The sequence below is a fragment of the Lynx canadensis genome, chromosome B2 (genome assembly GCF_007474595.2).
Source record: "Lynx canadensis isolate LIC74 chromosome B2, mLynCan4.pri.v2, whole genome shotgun sequence".
NCBI classification, from domain to species: domain Eukaryota; kingdom Metazoa; phylum Chordata; class Mammalia; order Carnivora; family Felidae; genus Lynx; species Lynx canadensis.
The window spans coordinates 82539699-82559128 of record NC_044307.1 but is presented as its reverse complement, the minus strand read 5'-3'; positions in this window follow the sequence as shown (position 1 = coordinate 82559128).

Below are 19430 nucleotides of genomic sequence, written 5' to 3'. Positions count from 1 at the left end.
AGGTGACACTGTGGTCCTCCCCAAATTTCAAGCCTGTAAAATGGTCTTAAAAAGTGATTAAAGACAATTAAGTGATCCAAACAAACTCTATTTAAAACTTCATCAAGCAAACGATGTCTTCTTGGAGGACAGCAAAATGGGGTGCAAGGCAGGACGGTTTCATAAAAAGCTTCTATAAAGCATCTATAAAAAGTACAGGACACAGGAGAGAAAGGTAGAAAATATCTGATTGGCTGGGATCACATAGTCAACCTTGTTCATGGTGAAAAGGGCCAGAGTTGTCTTGGTGTTTGGGGATTGGCTGACTGAATATATTGCAATTCTGGTCAAGCAGAGAAATTAGAGGGACATAAAAGTTATCAGAGTTTTGGTTTTCTGACATGGCACTCTGGGCAGTGGTGGCTCCATCCTGAGTCTGCAGAGTTATTTCATTGATGGTCCAGCACTGTCCTATTTGATCTCTGCTTAAATGATTTAGGCCTATTATCAATATCATAAACACTTTCCTTATATCTTCTTCATCATTATGCATGGGCCATATAAAGCATCACATGACAGTCTAGGGCAGTGGTTCGCAACTAGAGACAATTTTATCCCAAGGACACAATGGCAACATCGTGAGACATTTTTGGTTGTCACAACCCAGGGATGGAGGTGTTACTGACATCTAGTGGGCAGAGGCCACACATCCTACCATGCCCAGGGCAGCCCTTCACCACAAAGTATTTCTATTCCAAAGTGCAATAATGGCAAGGTGAAGAAACCTTGGTCCAGGACTCATCCTGAAGTCCTGGAATAGAGTTAAACTAGCACAGATATACCAATTGTGACATGAACAGAGAAGAGATGGCTGGTAAGAACCCCACAGATAGCCTGATGTGAGATAACCATTAGCAAAGTGTTTTGATGAAATACTTAAGACCCCAAGGAACAGCATAGCTGATAATGTGGTATTCATATAAACAGGAAAGCCACATGGCAGTCAAGCCTCAAGACATGACTATTACCAGTGATCTCTGATAGAGATTAACAGACAATTCACAGATCATTTCTAACTGAAGTATTAAAGCTTCCTGAAGTTTTGGCTCTAGACATGAATAAAAGTAACCACTACCAGAGAAGACAAAGCTGTCGGCCACATCCCTTATTCACCTCTCACTCAAACACTAAAGGACTACAATCCCCATCAGCAGCAACATTTTCAAGCACAAAAGATAAATACAAGTGTGCTCGGGTATATCCCAGAGAATAATCAAGCAGAAAACAATGTCCGGAGAAGGGGAAATTGATTAAAATAGAATTGTAGACAAGAGCATAATTCATGCATTCCTAATGTGTAAGCTTTTAAAAAATCCTCTATCTAATTACTAATGTCATTGCGTGATAATGTTGCCAGAGCCTGCGCCTGTGGTCTTTGTTCTGAATCCATTCCATAATGTTGTCTAAAATTTGAACACATTTAAAAATTTAGCATACCCACTCATGTTAATAACTACAGGTAACTTTAATTCAAACTGACAAGTAGTTGGAAATAAAGGATAATTTAATAAGTATTCTAATCAATAAACATTAATTATTTTTCCTTAGTTCTAGGTTAATTTTTAGTATATTAATGTAAGGACACCTACGAATACATCCCACACAATGTCATAATATCATTAACCCATTTTCTTAGCCTGATGAATGTTTATCACCACAATTTGACTACAACCCTAAACCAAATATACTAGGTCTTTCCCCGTAAGCCCAGCATCAGTGATTTTCCAACCATGAGGCACAGGGCTATTCTAATCGGTCTGCCAATCTCTATATTTACACAAAGCACAGTCTTTGGAATAATGGATCTCCCTTATGCTATTTTTTTTCTCCATACAAGGTTGTTAATGAAATTAATAAAATAAACATTTTCTTCCAATTACTTAATTGATAATAAATAACGTATTCTTAATAAGTGGTAGAATTACAATTATTATCATCTGATTACAGGTTCATTATTTTAAAAATGCGTTCTTCTCTACAAAGTGCTAAGAACTACTATCCTATGCTAGGAGAGCTGACTTTCTGTTTTTATGTTCCTTGCATTTATGTAAAAAAAAAAATGTCAGTTAACCATGGGATATTTCTTCTGATTCCACATTTGCTCACTGTGGCATTCATAGCACAGCTGTCCAAATCTACCTTGGAATTCATATTTTCCTTCAAGATCAAAGTTTAGTGTACTTAGCTGTGGGCTTTGTTGATCCATTCCTCTTGAACTTCGTTTGGGCCCATAATTACATGCCCAATATAGAGAAAAATGTCAAGAAAGAAACAGATTTCAATTTCAAGCTTCAGAGGAGCTCTGATAATAAAAGTGTGGTGAAAATGATGAAAACCTACCTTGACTGATGTACTCTTGTTTTTAGGGACAATGGACTACGTGGTGGCTGGAAGAAAGGATACATGTCAATTCTGAGATTAGGCCTTTGCCAGGGGAAGTTGTCATTTCAAAAAAGAAAAAAAAAAACTCTTTCTGATGTAGGAAAAATGTCCAGCCATGCTATTTGTTATGCAAAAACAGTGGGATTGCTTTCTGCGTGCCAGAAGCGGGGCAAAGGTACAACACACCGCTGCCGGGGCCCATTAGCATCTTTTGTCATAATACATGGCAAATGGACCAGTAACTACCCACTGCCAATTAGGGTGATGATGAGCCAACCTAAAATAGGCAGGTGAGCAGACTAAGTGCCCCTGTGGTTTGCCAATTACCGAAATTATCTGCGGTAGTTTTAGCGCACAGCTACCATGAATACAAATAGAAAACACTCTAGTATTCAGGGGAGTTAGGCACTGCTCGGTGTCAAAAACCAGAGAGAAAATAAGCAGGATTTTCAGAAGCTGAGTTCTAGCAATTGTGATATCCAATGTCACCCAGATGAAATACTATCCTGCATTTTGTTTGACAATTCTGTCTCCTCTAGGAAGGGCTCCCGAAACAATGAAGCATCAATTCTGTGCTCAATGTCACCAATCAATTGCACAAATCGTTCCCAGTGATTCTCGCTAAATGGACGTTGGAACGGATCTTCGGCATGGAATGAAGAGTTAGTATCAGAAGACCTCAACTAAATAAAACTACTTTTGCCAGGAAAAAAAAAATCACTTATAGTAGATATAGAGAAATAAAAAGAAAGAAAAGGCAAGCAAAAGACTTACAAGTCCTGCCAATCCTTCAAATGATAAAGAAAGATCATAAAAGAAATCAACAGTGTCCTTTGTTGCAAACACATCAGTGCAGTCATGAAATCTGAGCAATAGCCTTGTGAAAAGACCTCATCCCAGAAAGCCTTTTTGGTAACAGCCCTGCTTCCATGACTGGTGGAAACCACTTTCAGTTTTCTGTTGTTCTCCTATTTACAGTTACAAGAAACAGCACAACACCATTTTAAAGGCAATGCAACATTTTCTAATGAAAAAAAAAGTGATGCTAACTTAGGTGTCTAACGTTTCCCCGTCTTTCAGAAAATTACACATATACTTGCTTCCAAATTTGGCACTGGGTATGAATACGTGATCTGATGTTATTATATTCATGTTCCCTTCAACTTCTTAATAAGTTAGCATACAGTAAATGATTTCAAAAGAGTGGTGCGATACTCGTTGGAAGAAATGCACAGTGGTGGTGCTTAATGCTAATAACGGCAGTCAGGAATCTGAGTTATAGTGCTCTGGTGCTGAACTAATATGTGATCTTTGACAAGTCACTTAATCTTTCATCTTTCTTAACTATAACTATAGTTTATCTAAATTATAATAGCAGATAATAATACCTTGCTTGGAGTAAGGTGGTAAGACTTGATTAATTGTTATATGCAGAGCACTTTAAGGTCTTTGGATAAAATATATGACTAAAGTGCACAGCATTAATATTATTCACCCATTAACAATGTTTTCCTGTGTAATCGTCCAATATACTATCAGTTTAAGACACATATGGGGATACGGTTAAGGTGTAGTAATAGAATAATAAGCATTTTATTGCTCCTTGCATACATTCGTGTTGTACAAACTAGTCTACTTTATAGAATATTCAATATAGTTACTAAATTCCACACTGACTGTTTTATTATGCTAATTGATAATCTAGTGTGCTCCAAAGATTAAAGAAAAATGAAATTAAACTGAAAAATCAAAGGGTAACAACTTTATAATGCCTCTTTAATTTAGCAAAATACAATTAAAGTCACACAGTGATAGAATTGGCTGTGAATACTAAGACGACTGTAATTGACAATGTAAATGTTACAGAGCCAAGCCGAATAAAGCAAAGGAAAATGCCAATACAGTTCAGTGTCATGGGATATTTTTGTAGGCACACAAAAATGAACTATATGACGTCCTCAGATGTTATGGAAAAGAACGTTCTGAGGAATGCTTATTCGCTGAACAATGTTGTGGTTTTTTTATAAGTTAACTTCTTTTTGAGAGGGGCAAGGAGAGAGGATGGGGAGAAAAGGGGAAAGAGAATCCCAAGTAGGCTCTACACTGTCAGCACACAAAGCCCAACAGGGGGTTTGATCTTATAAACTATGAGATCCTGACCTGAGTGGAAATCAGGAGTTGAACACTTAACCGACTGAGCCCTCAGGTGCCCCTGAACAATGTTTTTTGAATCAGATAAAAATGCACACATTTAAAAGTAACACATATTAAAGGCCCCTGGGTGGCTCAGTCGGTTGAGCATCCGACTTCGGCTCAGGTCATGATCTCACAGCTTGTGAGTTCGAGTCCTGCGTCAGGCTCTGTGCTGACAGCTTGTGCTGGAGCTTGCTTTGGATTCTGTGTCCCTCTCTTGCTCTGCCCCTCCCCCACTCATGCTTGCGCGCGCGCTCTCTCTCTCTCTCTCTCAAGAATACATAAACATTAGGGGCGCCTGGGTGGCTCAGTCGGTTAAGCGTCCGACTTCAGCCAGGTCACGATCTCGCGGTCCGTGAGTTCGAGCCCCGCATCAGGCTCTGGGCTGATGGCTCGGAGCCTGGAGCCTGCTTCCGATTCTGTGTCTCCCTCTCTCTCTGCCCCTCCCCCATTCATGCTCTGTCTCTCTCTGTCTCAAAAATAAATAAAACGTTAAAAAAAATTAAAAAAAAATACATAAACATTAAAAAAAGCAACACATATTAAAAAATAAATAAAAATAAAAGTAACACAAAAATTCACTATTGTCTTTACCAACAAAAAAACTTAATGCTAAGAAAGAATTAGATTTTACTAATGAAGCTTATTTGAGTTACTTGATATTGTAAACACATCGGACTCAATACTGACTGCTTTAAATAAAAATACACAAAGCACGCAAAAAGGTGTGCATGCTCACACTTACACACAGAAGACGTTTCTATCCAATCAAATTAATAACTCCAGTGAGCTTCCCTTATAAAATCAATAGAGTGGGACCTCTTCTGTTACATAATTCCACAGCTGAAGTTGTTCACATGATTACAGCCTGACTGGACAAATGAGCTGAGATCATTTGTGTTTTAGACATAAACAACCTTTCCCCCAAACCTTTGAGATACAATTGACACACTGAGATGGTATGTCATGTCGATCCTCCATCCGTGTGTAACCTTCACAAGCAAAGATCCAAGTATATAAGTCATGACTGTGGGGAAAAAATAGCATGGGGAGAATGAACAGGGGACAGTGACTGAGAGCAAATGGCTGGGAATAATACTCATTTACTAAGAAAGGCATCTTGAGGATCAGGCTTAAGTGAGAGTGGGGAGAAGCAAGGATACTTGGAGGTTGGTATTTGAGACCCTTTTCTATAAATGTGTATGTTTCCTCTTAACTAGGTTATTTGTTATATAGCATTATGAGTTTTAAGAGTGCATGTCATGCTTTAGCAGAACTGACTGCACTAGCATTCTCAATGTGATGAGATTATGGGTGATTTTTTAAATAAACTGTCTTTCTTATGTGAGTTTTTACAATGTTTGTACTACTTTTATGATTAGAAAAAAGGAAAAAAGCTATTAACATTTTTGGCAGAACATAGGATGCTGTTGCTTCCTGAAACATGGATGATTGTTCCAAAAATTCCACATTCCCTCTCATCACTGATAAAATCTTACTCAATATGTAGAATTTATAGGATTAAAATACAAAAAGAAATGATATATATTACATCTATGGCTTTCATGAGAAAACAAAATGTGTAAAGCAATACCTAGTATCTTCTAAATATATCAGCCAGAAATTTCAGGGAGGCTACTCCCAACTAAAGACAATAAAACATTCCGGATTCAGAATGACACTCGTTAAAGGAGCTATATATTTTTGGAAGCTGAGTGCCACAAATAGTGTGAAAAGTATTAATAACACAGAATTCTTACCCACACCTAAGCAAATGAATGTCCATCATGCTTTCTAAAGATAGCAAAGAGAAAATGAATTCCTACTCTTCTCATAATATTTCTGGAGAAGAATAATCATTAGCAACAGAAATAATGCAAAAGAGTGAGACAATGGCAGTCAAGATTTATGTGCCAGCCTGTTTATATACGTCTCTACTCAGATTTCTTCAGAGTGTCACCTCCTTTGTAAAAGGTAGTCATATTAGCGGCACCTGATGGCTCAATTGGTTAAGCGACAGACTCGATTTCAGCTCAGGTCATGATCTCACAGTTTATGAGTTCAAACCCCATTTCAGGCTCTGCGATGATCTTCCAGAGCCTGTTTGGATTTTCTCTCTTTCTCTCTCTCTCTCTGCCCCTCCCCACACACTCTCTCTCAAAATAAATAAATAAACTTTTAAAAGGTAGTCATATAGGCCACAGTCACCTCTATTCTCTATGGACCACTCAACCAAAAAATCTCTAGTAACTCTCTATAAATATATAAACTCAATGGACTATGTACTATACATTTCTGCTTAAGAAAGAAATAACAATTTATTCTCATGTACCTACCACTGTACATTTGATTGAATCAATATTGGGTCCATAGCATTTTATAAAAATTACTTTCTTGGTTACATTGACTAGAATATAGTGCAATTAGTGTTGTTATTCAGATTAAGTGAGAATGCATACAACTTTCTTGGAATATACTATAGCTGTGTAAAATATGTTATTAAGTAAAGAGTTGAAGCAACATTCTAGAAAGGCAGGATATTCTTGTCTGCAATTAGTGTAATGTCCTTAACAAAATGTTTCAACTTCCCAAGAATTCAATCTATTCTTTATTATTCTGTTACTAGTTGTGTCATTATTAGCACCTTGTGCTAAAACTTTATGAGGGAACCGTGTTCATTATAGTGGGCAATGGCGTGCACTTTTAAGGACAGTGCATTAAAATTACTCATCTGGACTCTTATTTCTGGTTTCACCACTTACTATCCACAACCATGGGCAAATTAATTGGACTCTAAATATCAGTTTGCCCAGTAAGATTCTCATATAAGTGTCACAACAATTAAGTGAAAGAACTTATGTAAAGCAGTTAACACAGTAACTAACATACACTAAGATTTCATATTGTTGTTATTATTAGAATTCATCTCCAAAATAATGATTTTCCAAAAAAGAATACTGCCATCTTGCAGACTTCAGGGAAACTGCTATTATTAGGTTTCTGGATAAATGACTTTAAGATTCTGCCATCACACATCTGATGATGTTGGCTTCGTTGAAAATGTTAAATTTCAGGTGTCTGGGTGGCTTAGCCGGTTGAGCCTCCGGCTTTGGCTCACGTCATGATCTCATGGTTTGTGAGTTGGAGCCCTGCGTCGGGCTCTGTGTTGACAGCTCAGAGCCTGGAGCGTGCTTTGGATTCTGTGTCTCCCTCTCTCTCTGCTCCTCCCCTGCTTGTGCTCTCTCTCTCTCTCTCTCTCTCTCTGTCTCTCTCAAAAGTAAATACACATTAAAAAAAGAAAATGTCAAATTTTATTTTTTATCTAAATGGTGATTCAAAATAAGCTCTTTGACTATATCTTTTACTTTCCACTAATTATTTTAAAATCTTTTAGAAGTTGAAGCATAAAATATGTTGTCTTTGAATAAACAATGCAGATATGTTTATCCATGTTTAAATAAGGCACCATTTAACTTAAAAAGACAAAGAACATTTTGGGGGGCACCTGGGTGGCTCTGTTGGTCAAGCATCTGACTCTTGATTTCAGCTCAGGTCACGATCCCATGGTTCGTGAGATAGAGCCCCATGTCTGGCTCTGTGCTGACAGCATGGAACCTGCTTGGGATTCTCTCTTTCCCTCTCTTTCTGCCCCTCTCTCATACTCACATGCTCGTTCTCTCGCTCTCTCTCTCTCAAAATAAATAAATAAATAAATAAATAAATAAATAAATAAAATAATTTCTTTAAAGAAATTAAACTATGATATCATACAAAAATATTTGGTCTTTGTCCCAGCTTCCAGAAACCTTGGAATTTCCTGAGACATAAGGGTGATAGGAACATTTTTTTGTTCTAATGAAGAAATTATTGCATGTGGACTAGTCACCAGAAAGACAAAGCTTTGATGACAAGCTTGGAACTTTCAGCCCTAAACGTCAACCTCTAGGGAGGATCAAGGAACCAGAGATTGAGTTAATCAGTGTTATAGACTGAATGTTCGTGTCCCCCTCAAATTCATATGTTGAAATCCTTGATGTGATGCATTAGGAGGTAAGCCTTTGCGAGGTAATTAGGTCATGAGGGTAGAGTCCTCATCAATGGGATTATTATTCTTATAAAAAGAGACTAGAGAACTTGCATTCTCTCTTGCTCTCTACCAGGATATAGCAAGAAGATGGCTACCTGCAAACCAAGAAGCAGTGTTTCTCTGGACACCAGATTTACTGACACCTTGACCTCGGACTCCTCAGCCTCCAGAACTGTGAGAAAGAAATGTCTGTTGTTTGAGCCACCCAGTCTATGGTAATTTGTTACAGCAGCACAGATAGACTAAGACAATCATTAATGGCCAATGATTTCAGCAATCCTGCCTACCCAGTGAACCCTCCATAAAGATCCCTAAACAGTTAGCTTCAGGGAATCTCTGAGTAGGTGATTGCATCCACATGGCATAAAGGTGGTAAACCCCAACTCAGAAAGACAGACGCTCCTGCACTTGAGACCCTTCCATACCTCACTTCACCTGGCTGTCCATCTGTATCCTTTATAATAAATGGATAAGTGTAAGTTAAATGTTTTCCTGAACTTTTTGAGCCGTTGAGCAAATTATCAAACCTGGGAGGAGGAAATGTTGTAGAAACCCCAACTTTGTAGCCACGTCAGACAGAAGTGGGGGTAACCTGGGGATCTGACATTTGCAACTAGTGTCTGATAAGGATGAACGAAGCCCTTAAACCTGTGGGGTCAGGCTAGTTAGGAGGGTCAGGACTGGATTGAATTGTAGGACACCCAGCTGGTGTCAGAATTGGTTGGTGTCAGGAAGACAAAATAACCTCTCAAAAGCCCTTCAGATTGTTTCTCTTAATTATGAGCAGATTGGTTTTCCCTTTTGTTCTTAAAAATGTCGGCATTTCAATTGAAAATAGAAAGAAAGTTTGTTAACCTTAAATTTATTTACAGTTGTATGGTTGGGAAGTATCTTCAAAAGTCTTTAAGAATCATTAAAGCTTACAATTCCTGAAATCTATTGTCTTAAATCATGAAAACTGCACTCTTTAAAATTCAACCTCTCATCCTGAGCTACTGTGTCTCTATGTATTAATTTCCCCCATTGGGTAGATCATGTCTATCTTATACTTTCATCATTTTTTGAAATTTTTATTTTTTTGAAACTTTAATATTTTTTAACATTAGCTCAGTAATACACACACACACACATGCACACACATATAAACTTTTTATACTTGTGTATAAAGGTAAGCAAAATTAACCTTGAAAGTTTTATATAGATAACACTCAAAGGGAAACTTTTTTTTTATTATGTGCTTAAACTGTGACTGTTACATGATACCATTCAGTGCCTATGGCAACAAAATAATAAAGACAATAAAAGGTTTATTTGACTACTTACTGCTTGATTAATTTGTAGCAGTTGTGGAAGCAAATTTCTGTTTCCTAGGAATAGTAATAATGTTGCAAACACCTATTTTCTGGTATAGTTAATTTGGAAATGCATGAGGGGAAAACTGCCCATATTAAATGTAAAACCAAAACCAGAAAGGAAACAAAGAAAAGAAAACAAGCAAAGAAATAAATAAATAGGAAAAAAGTATATTAATTTGGAGACTTCCTTTATCCAAGTAAAAGATTTAACAATGGGATGTATAGATTTTTAAAGGCTCCAACTCCTCTTAAAAATAAAGTATTACAGTATAACTGAATCATTCATTCTGCAATTCCACATTTCAGATCTCAGGTTAAATGTTTATCTTAAATATTACTTTAAAATTAATATTTGGAGTATTTTCCCTTTTATAACATTATAGTGTTTTAAATAACAACATAATTATATAGTTTTTTTTAAAAAGTGTTTATTTATCTATTTTGAGAGATGCATGTGCACACTCAGGAGCAGGGGAGGAGCAAAGAGAGAGGGAGAGAAAGAATACCCCAAGCAGTGGGGCTTGAAGTCATGAACGGTGAGATCATGACCTAAGCCAAAATCAAGAGTAGGTTGCTTAACCAGCTGAGCTGTCCAGGTGCCCCATAATTACATTGTTTACACATAGTTATTTTTTAAACTGACTCTATACCAGAAAACTGATTGATCTATTTCCTTTCTAGTTCCTCCACAACTCCAATTTGATAATGCCCCTTCTGAAATATTGTTACCACAACTGCACACAATATTTTGGAATTTCACTGGGTCTGTGAGAGTTAGCCAAACCACTCCTGCATGTGACCTTGATCCCATTGTTCACTGATGGGGTTCAGGGTAGGCTGCCCAAAATACACTATTTTGGCATATTGATTATTTTGAATTAAAATTACTTGAGAAGCAGCCAATGTAAGAAGGACACTCTGACCTCCCTTGTCCCCCTGAAAGCAGGAAAAAAATCTCCCATGTGAAAGGTATCCTCACTGTACCAGGAGAAACAGAGACATTCTTATCACCAGAAATAGGGAATCTGGGAGCCAAGAAGACTGTATAAACAAAACTTGTTACTTCTTTACTAATTTATTACCCCAAGCCCAAACCCCTTTGTCTTGTCAATTCTTCAGAAAATTTATGGTTTCTTTGTCTAAAAGACATAAAAGCTGCCTGCTTTGGTATTTGAGTCTCATATTTCTATGTATTCTCATATATATGAAATTAAATTTGTTTTTCTCCTGTTAATCTGTCTTATGTCAATTTAATTATTAGACCAAAGAACCTAGAAGGGAAGAAAGGAAAAGTGCCCCCTCCACCATATCATCATGACATTATATTAAAGTTCTTAGCAACTGCAGCATTTTATTGGGATCAATAAGAAACATAAGTCATTTTTACTTTAACTGATGCATACCTTCACAATTATCTATAAGGTCTGACTTTAGTTTAATGGGATCAATTTACATCTTAATTTTATCAACTGTATTTGACATATTTCCCACTTTTGTGTCATCTAAAAATATGAAAAACATGCTATCAACTCATCAATATTTTTAAAGACCTAAACTTTATTTCCACTTGAAACTCTTCAAATAACTCTTGAACATTTCAGGACTCTGTAAAAAACATTACTCTCATACATATTTTCTTCAGTTATTGAATAGAATAGCCACATCTATCTGATTCATGAGTAAGTTTTCTCCAAATTATCACCACACTATAAATCACCTATTTCTGAATATGAAAATCTATAAGATACAACCAAAAAAGAGAACTGGGTTGGGAGAACATCTCTTGTTCTTAATGCACCTGTGCCTATTTCTACCAATCACGTATGTTGTTCTAAGGTGTCACAGACGCCTTTATCCTTTGCTGCAGAATCTCAACAAAAGTCAATATTAATCTTTATAGACTGCATTCTTGTAATTCATATTTCTATCAATTTTTATTTTAATGAGATAATTCTTGATCACTTTTCATCTTATAGGAACCCTCCTTTTCTCATAATTTCTCCCAGACTATAGGTGGTAGCTACAAACTGTTTGCATGATTTCAACAAATTGTTTCAGAAACCTCAGAGATTTATGATTCAAGGAATTGTTCAGAACTTCAATGCAAAGGAATAAATAACTATAAGATGTGGGTTAGCTATAATAGAATTCAAAGAATTGGAAAGTTCTTGGTTAGAGTCCAGGAGGTCTGGATTCTGGCCTAAGTTAATTCTTCAGAAGTAAGTCCCATGTGTTATTTATTTTTAGATATCTGTATCCAGTTCAATGTATAGTATATAGTAAATAATTATTAAATATTTGTTGAACAAGTAGACTCTAATTTATCTGAATTTGGAGATAACTCATACGAAGTCTGTAAGTACTCCTTTACTTTTTTTTTTAAATTTATTTATTGGGCCATAATATTTCTTCCATAATTGTTTTTTTCCCTGGTAATGAAGATCATTCGCCTTAATTTAGAAAAGCTTAAAAATATATAATAAATAGGGCACTAAATCAATATAATTATTTTAAATCACCATAATTTTAGCTGTTTTCTCTATGCTATCTATTGTGAAGAGTTGAGAAGCTGTATCATTTTTGTATTCTATAAGAAAACATATCCAAGGGCCGAGGGTCGGCAGGAAGATGGCGGCGTAGGAGGACGCTGGGCTCACCGCGCGTCCTGCTGATCACTTAGATTCCACCTACACCTGCCTAAATAACCCAGAAAACCGCCAGAGGATTAGCAGAACGGAGTCACCGGACCCAAGTGCAGACGAGAGGCCCACGGAAGAGGGTAGGAAGGGCGGCGAGGCGGTGCGCGCTCCACGGACTGGCGGGAGGGAGCCGGGGCGGAGGGGTGGCTCGCCAGCCAAGCAGAGCACTCGAGTCCGGCTTGCAAAAGCGGAGGGGCCTGACGGACTGTGTTCCAACAGCAAGCGCGACTTAGCGTCTGGGAGGTCATAAGTTAACAGCTCTGCTCGGAAAGCGGGAAGGCTGGAGGACAAAGGGAGGGTGAGCTGCGGAGCCCCTGGACGACAGAGCTCAGTTTGGCGGGGAACAAAGGCGCTCGCCAGCGCCATCTCCCCCGCCCATCCCCCAGCCAAAATCCCAAAGGGAACCGTTTCCGGCCAGGGAAATTGCTCGCTCCGCGCAAACACCCAACTCTGTGCTTCTGCGGAGCCAAACCTCCGGCAGCGGATCTGACTCCCTCCGGCTGCCACAGGGCCCCTCCTGAAGTGGATCACCTAAGGAGAAGCGAGCTAAGCCTGCCCCCCCTGCCGCCGTGCACCTTGCCTTCCCACCCCAGCTAATACGCCAGATCCCCAGCATCACAAGCCTGGCAGTGTGCAAGTAGCCCAGACGGGCCACGCCACCCCACAGTGAATCCCACCCCTAGGAGAGGGGAAGAGAAGGCACACACCAGTCTGACTGTGGCCCCAGCGGTGGGCTGGGGGCAGACATCAGGACGGACTGCGGCCCCGCCCACCAACTCCAGTTATACACCACAGCACAGGGGAAGTGCCCTGCAGGTCCTCACCACACCAGGGACTATCCAAAATGACCAAGCGGAAGAATTCCCCTCAGAAGAATCTCCAGGAAATAACAACAGCTAATGAGCTGATCAAAAAGGATTTAAATAATATAACAGAAAGTGAATTTAGAATAATAGTCATAAAATTAATCGCTGGGCTGGAAAACAGTATACAGGACAGCAGAGAATCTCTTGCTACAGAGATCAAGGGACTAAGGAACAGTCACGAGGAGCTGAAAAACGCTTTAAAGGAAATGCAAAACAAAATGCAAACCACCACGGCTCGGATGGAAGAGGCAGAGGAGAGAATAGGTGAACTAGAAGATAAAGTTATGGAAAAAGAGGAAGCTGAGAAAAAGAGAGATAAAAAAATCCAGGAGTATGAGGGGAAAATTAGAGAACTAAGTGATACACTAAAAAGAAATAATATACGCATAATTGGTATCCCAGAGGAGGAAGAGAGAGGGAAAGGTGCTGAAGGGGTACTTGAAGAAATTATAGCTGAGAACTTCCCTGAACTGGGGAAGGAAAAAGGCATTGAAATCCAAGAGGCACAGAGAACTCCCTTCAGACGTAACTTGAATCGATCTTCTGCACGACATATCATAGTGAAACTGGCAAAATACAAGGATAAAGAGAAAATTCTGAAAGCAGCAAGGGGTAAACGTGCCCTCACATATAAAGGGAGACCTATAAGACTCGTGACTGATCTCTCTTTTGAAACTTGGCAGGCCAGAAAGAATTGGCACGAGATTTTCAGGGTGCTAGACAGCAAAAATATGCAGCCGAGAATCCTTTATCCAGCAAGTCTGTCATTTCGAATAGAAGGAGAGATAAAGGTCTTCCCAAACAAACAAAAACTGAAGGAATTTGTCACCACTAAACCAGCCCTACAAGAGATCCTAAGGGGGACCCTGTGAGACAAAGTACCAGAGACATCACTACAAGCATAAAACATACAGACATCACAATGACTCTAAACCCGTATCTTTCTATAATAACACTGAATGTAAACGGATTAAATGCGCCAACCAAAAGACATAGGGTATCAGAATGGATAAAAAAACAAGACCCATCTATTTGCTGTCTACAAGAGACTCATTTTAGACCTGAGGACACCTTTAGATTCAGAGTGAGGGGATGGAGAACTATTTATCATGCTACTGGAAGCCAAAAGAAAGCTGGAGTAGCCATACTTATATCAGACAAACTAGACTTTAAATTAAAGGCTGTAACAAGAGATGAAGAAGGACATTATATAATAGTTACAGGGTCTATCCATCAGGAAGAGCTAACAATTATAAATGTCTATGCGCCGAATACCGGAGCCCCCAAGTATATAAAACAATTACTCATAAACAGAAGCAACCTTATTGATAAGAATGTGGTAATTGCAGGGGACTTTAACACCCCACTTACAGAAATGGATAGATCATCTAGACACACAGTCAATAAAGAAACAAGGGCCCTGAATGAGACATTGGATCAGATGGACTTGACAGATATATTTAGAACTCTGCATCCCAAAGCAACAGAATATACTTTCTTCTCGAGTGCACATGGAACATTCTCCAAGATAGATCATATACTGGGTCACAAAACAGCCCTTCATAAGTTTACAAGAATTGAAATTATACCATGCATACTTTCAGACCACAATGCTATGAAGCTTGAAATCAACCACAGGAAAAAGTCTGGAAAACCTCCAAAAGCGTGGAGGTTAAAGAACACCCTACTAACGAATGAGTGGGTCAACCAGGCAATTAGAGAAGAAATCAAAAAATATATGGAAACAAACGAAAATGAAAATACAACAATCCAAACGCTTTGGGACGCCGCGAAGGCAGTCCTGAGAGGAAAATACATTGCAATCCAGGCCTATCTCAAGAAACAAGAAAAATCCCAAATACAAAATCTAACAGCACACCTAAAGGAAATAGAAGCAGAACAGCAAAGGCAGCCTAAACCCAGCAGAAGAAGAGAAATAATAAAGATCAGAGCAGAAATAAACAATATAGAATCTAAAAAAACTGTAGAGCAGATCAACGAAACCAAGAGTTGGTTTTTTGAAAAAATAAACAAAATTGACAAACCTCTAGCCAGGCTTCTCAAAAAGAAAAGGGAGATGACCCAAATAGATAAAATCATGAATGAAAATGGAATTATTACAACCAATCCCTCAGAGATACAAACAATTATCAGGGAATACTATGAAAAATTATATGCCAACAAATTGGACAACCTGGAAGAAATGGACACATTCCTGAACACCCACACTCTTCCAAAACTCAATCAGGAGGAAATAGAAAGCTTGAACAGACCCATAACCAGCGAAGAAATTGAATCGGTTATCAAAAATCTCCCAACAAATAAGAGTCCAGGACCAGATGGCTTCCCAGGGGAGTTCTACCAGACATTTAAAGCAGAGATAATACCTATCCTTCTCAAGCTATTCCAAGAAATAGAAAGGGAAGGAAAACTTCCAGACTCATTCTATGAAGCCAGTATTACTTTGATTCCTAAACCAGACAGAGACCCAGTAAAAAAAGAGAACTACAGGCCAATATCCCTGATGAATATGGATGCAAAAATTCTCAATAAGATACTAGCAAATCGAATTCAACAGCATATAAAAAGAATTATTCACCATGATCAAGTGGGATTCATTCCTGGGATGCAGGGCTGGTTCAACATTCGCAAATCAATCAACGTGATACATCACATTAACAAAAAAAAAGAGAAGAACCATATGATCCTGTCAATCGATGCAGAAAAGGCCTTTGACAAAATCCAGCACCCTTTCTTAATAAAAACCCTTGAGAAAGTCGGGATAGAAGGAACATACTTAAAGATCATAAAAGCCATTTATGAAAAGCCCACAGCTAACATCATCCTCAACGGGGAAAAACTGAGAGCTTTTTCCCTGAGATCAGGAACACGACAGGGATGCCCACTCTCACCGCTGTTGTTTAACATAGTGCTGGAAGTGCTAGCATCAGCAATCAGACAACAAAAGGAAATCAAAGGCATCAAAATTGGCAAAGATGAAGTCAAGCTTTCGCTTTTTGCAGATGACATGATATTATACATGGAAAATCCGATAGACTCCACCAAAAGTCTGCTAGAACTGATACATGAATTCAGCAAAGTTGCAGGATACAAAATCAATGTCCAGAAATCAGTTGCATTCTTATACACTAACAATGAAGCCACAGAAAGACAAATAAAGAAAATGATCCCATTCACAATTGCACCAAGAAGCATAAAATACCTAGGAATAAATCTAACCAAAGATGTAAAGGATCTGTATGCTGAAAACTATAGAAAGCTTATGAAGGTAATTTAAGAAGACTTAAAGAAATGGAAAGACATTCCCTGCTCATGGATTGGAAAAATAAATATTGTCAAAATGTCAATACTACCCAAAGCTATCTACACATTCAATGCAATCCCAATCAAAATTGCACCAGCATTCTTCTCGAAGCTAGAACAAGCAATCCTAAAATTCATATGGAACCACAAAAGGCCCCGAATAGCCAAAGGAATTTTGAAGAAGAAGACCAAAGCGGGAGGCATCACAATCCCAGACTTTAGCCTCTACTACAAAGCTGTAATCATCAAGACAGCATGGTATTGGCACAAAAACAGACACACAGACCAATGGAATAGAATAGAAACCCCAGAACTAGACCCACAAACGTATGGCCAACTCATCTTTGACAAAGCAGGAAAGAACATCCAATGGAAAAAAGACAGCCTCTTTAACAAATGGTGCTGGGAGAACTGGACAGCAACATGCAGAAGGTTGAAACTAGACCACTTTCTCACACCATTTACAAAAATAAACTCAAAATGGATAAAGGACCTAAATGTGAGACAGGAAACCATCAAAACCTTAGAGGAGAAAGCAGGAAAAGATCTCTCTGACCTCAGCCGTAGCAATCTCTTACTCGACACATCCCCAAAGGCAAGGGAATTAAAAGCAAAAGTGAATTACTGGGACCTTATGAAGATAAAAAGCTTCTGCACAGCAAAGGAAACAACCAACAAAACTAAAAGGCAACCAACGGAATGGGAAAAGATATTTGCAAATGACATATCGGACAAAGGGCTAGTATCTAAAATCTATAAAGAGCTCACCAAACTCCACACCCGAAAAACAAATAACCCAGTGAAGAAATGGGCAGAAAACATGAATAGACACTTCTCTAAAGAAGACATCCAGATGGCCAACAGGCACATGAAAAGATGTTCAGCGTCGCTCCTTATCAGGGAAATACAAATCAAAACCACACTCAGGTATCACCTCACGCCAGTCAGAGTGGCCAAAATGAACAAATCAGGAGACTATAGATGCTGGAGAGGATGTGGAGAAACGGGAACCCTCTTGCACTGTTGGTGGGAATGCAAATTGGTGCAGCCGCTCTGGAAAGCAGTGTGGAGGTTCCTCAGAAAATTAAAAATAGACCTACCCTATGACCCAGCAATAGCACTGCTAGGAATTTATCCAAGGGATACAGGAGTACTGATGCATAGGGGCACTTGTACCCCAATGTTCATAGCAGCACTCTCAACAATAGCCAAATTATGGAAAGAGCCTAAATGTCCATCAACTGATGAATGGATAAAGAAATTGTGGTATATATACACAATGGAGTACTATGTGGCAATGAGAAAAAATGAAATATGGCCCTTTGTAGCAACGTGGATGGAACTGGAGAGTGTAATGCTAAGTGAAATAAGCCATACAGAGAAAGACAGATACCATATGGTTTCACTCTTATGTGGATCCTGAGAAACTTAACAGGAACCCATGGGGGAGGGGAAGGAAAAAAAAAAAAAAAGAGGTTAGAGTGGGAGAGAGCCAAAGCATAAGAGACTGTTAAAAACTGAGAACAAACTGAGGGTTGAAGGGGGGTGGGAGGGAGGGGAGGGTGGATGATGGGTATTGAGAAGGGCACCTTTTGGGATGAGCACTGGGTGTTGTATGGAAACCAATTTGTCAATAAATTTCATAAAAAAAAAAAAAAAAGAAAGAAAACATATCCAGAAACTGAGCTTGGAATAAACTCTTAAGTGTTGAATGAAAAAGTAATAGGTGAATTAAAGTTAGACTTAAATCCAAATATCTTTTGAAAACTTGATTGAAGTGTGACTGTGTAACACTTTCATATTTTCCAGCATCTCTTGGACTAATCTTGAAATACATCTCTCTTTTCCAGTACAAGAGAACTTAGAAGCACTCAGGATTTAGGGTTATTGAAGTGGAATGCGTAAGTACAGTTTGAAACTGAATATGAGAATTTAAAGTGAACACATGATATGCTAAATATCATATATTTCAAGTATAATATCCCACTTCACATAGATTTTCCTAATTGCATGGTATACCTCCCAAAAAATATCTGAAAATGTATCAGGCTATAAAGTAGTCAACATCGATAGTGACAAAGACTTGTTATTGGGTCTTTAACTGCATCTGGCTAGTGAGGAAACATGAATAAAATAAATACAAATGAGGTACGAAACTGATGAATGAAATGCTACGGATGCAGAGAAAAAGTAAACAAGTTCAGAGTAGGAGCACTGTAGGCAAATATGAGGGTTGAAGAAAGTACTGAGCTGGGTTCTAAGGGAAAAGTGAAAGGAGACCAGCTAGAAAGAGCTATAGAGGGAAGGAATCCGTACTGAGGAAGTAAGAATCTATGGTGAGCCTGAGGATGAAATGTAGGTTAGATCGCAGGGAGAAAGTGATCTGAAATAAGACTCTATGGGTAAACTAAAGACACGTTGTGAAGTCTATGTTGACCAGAGCAAGGGGTGGGAGAGGCACAGGGGCAGAGGGAGAAGGAGAGAG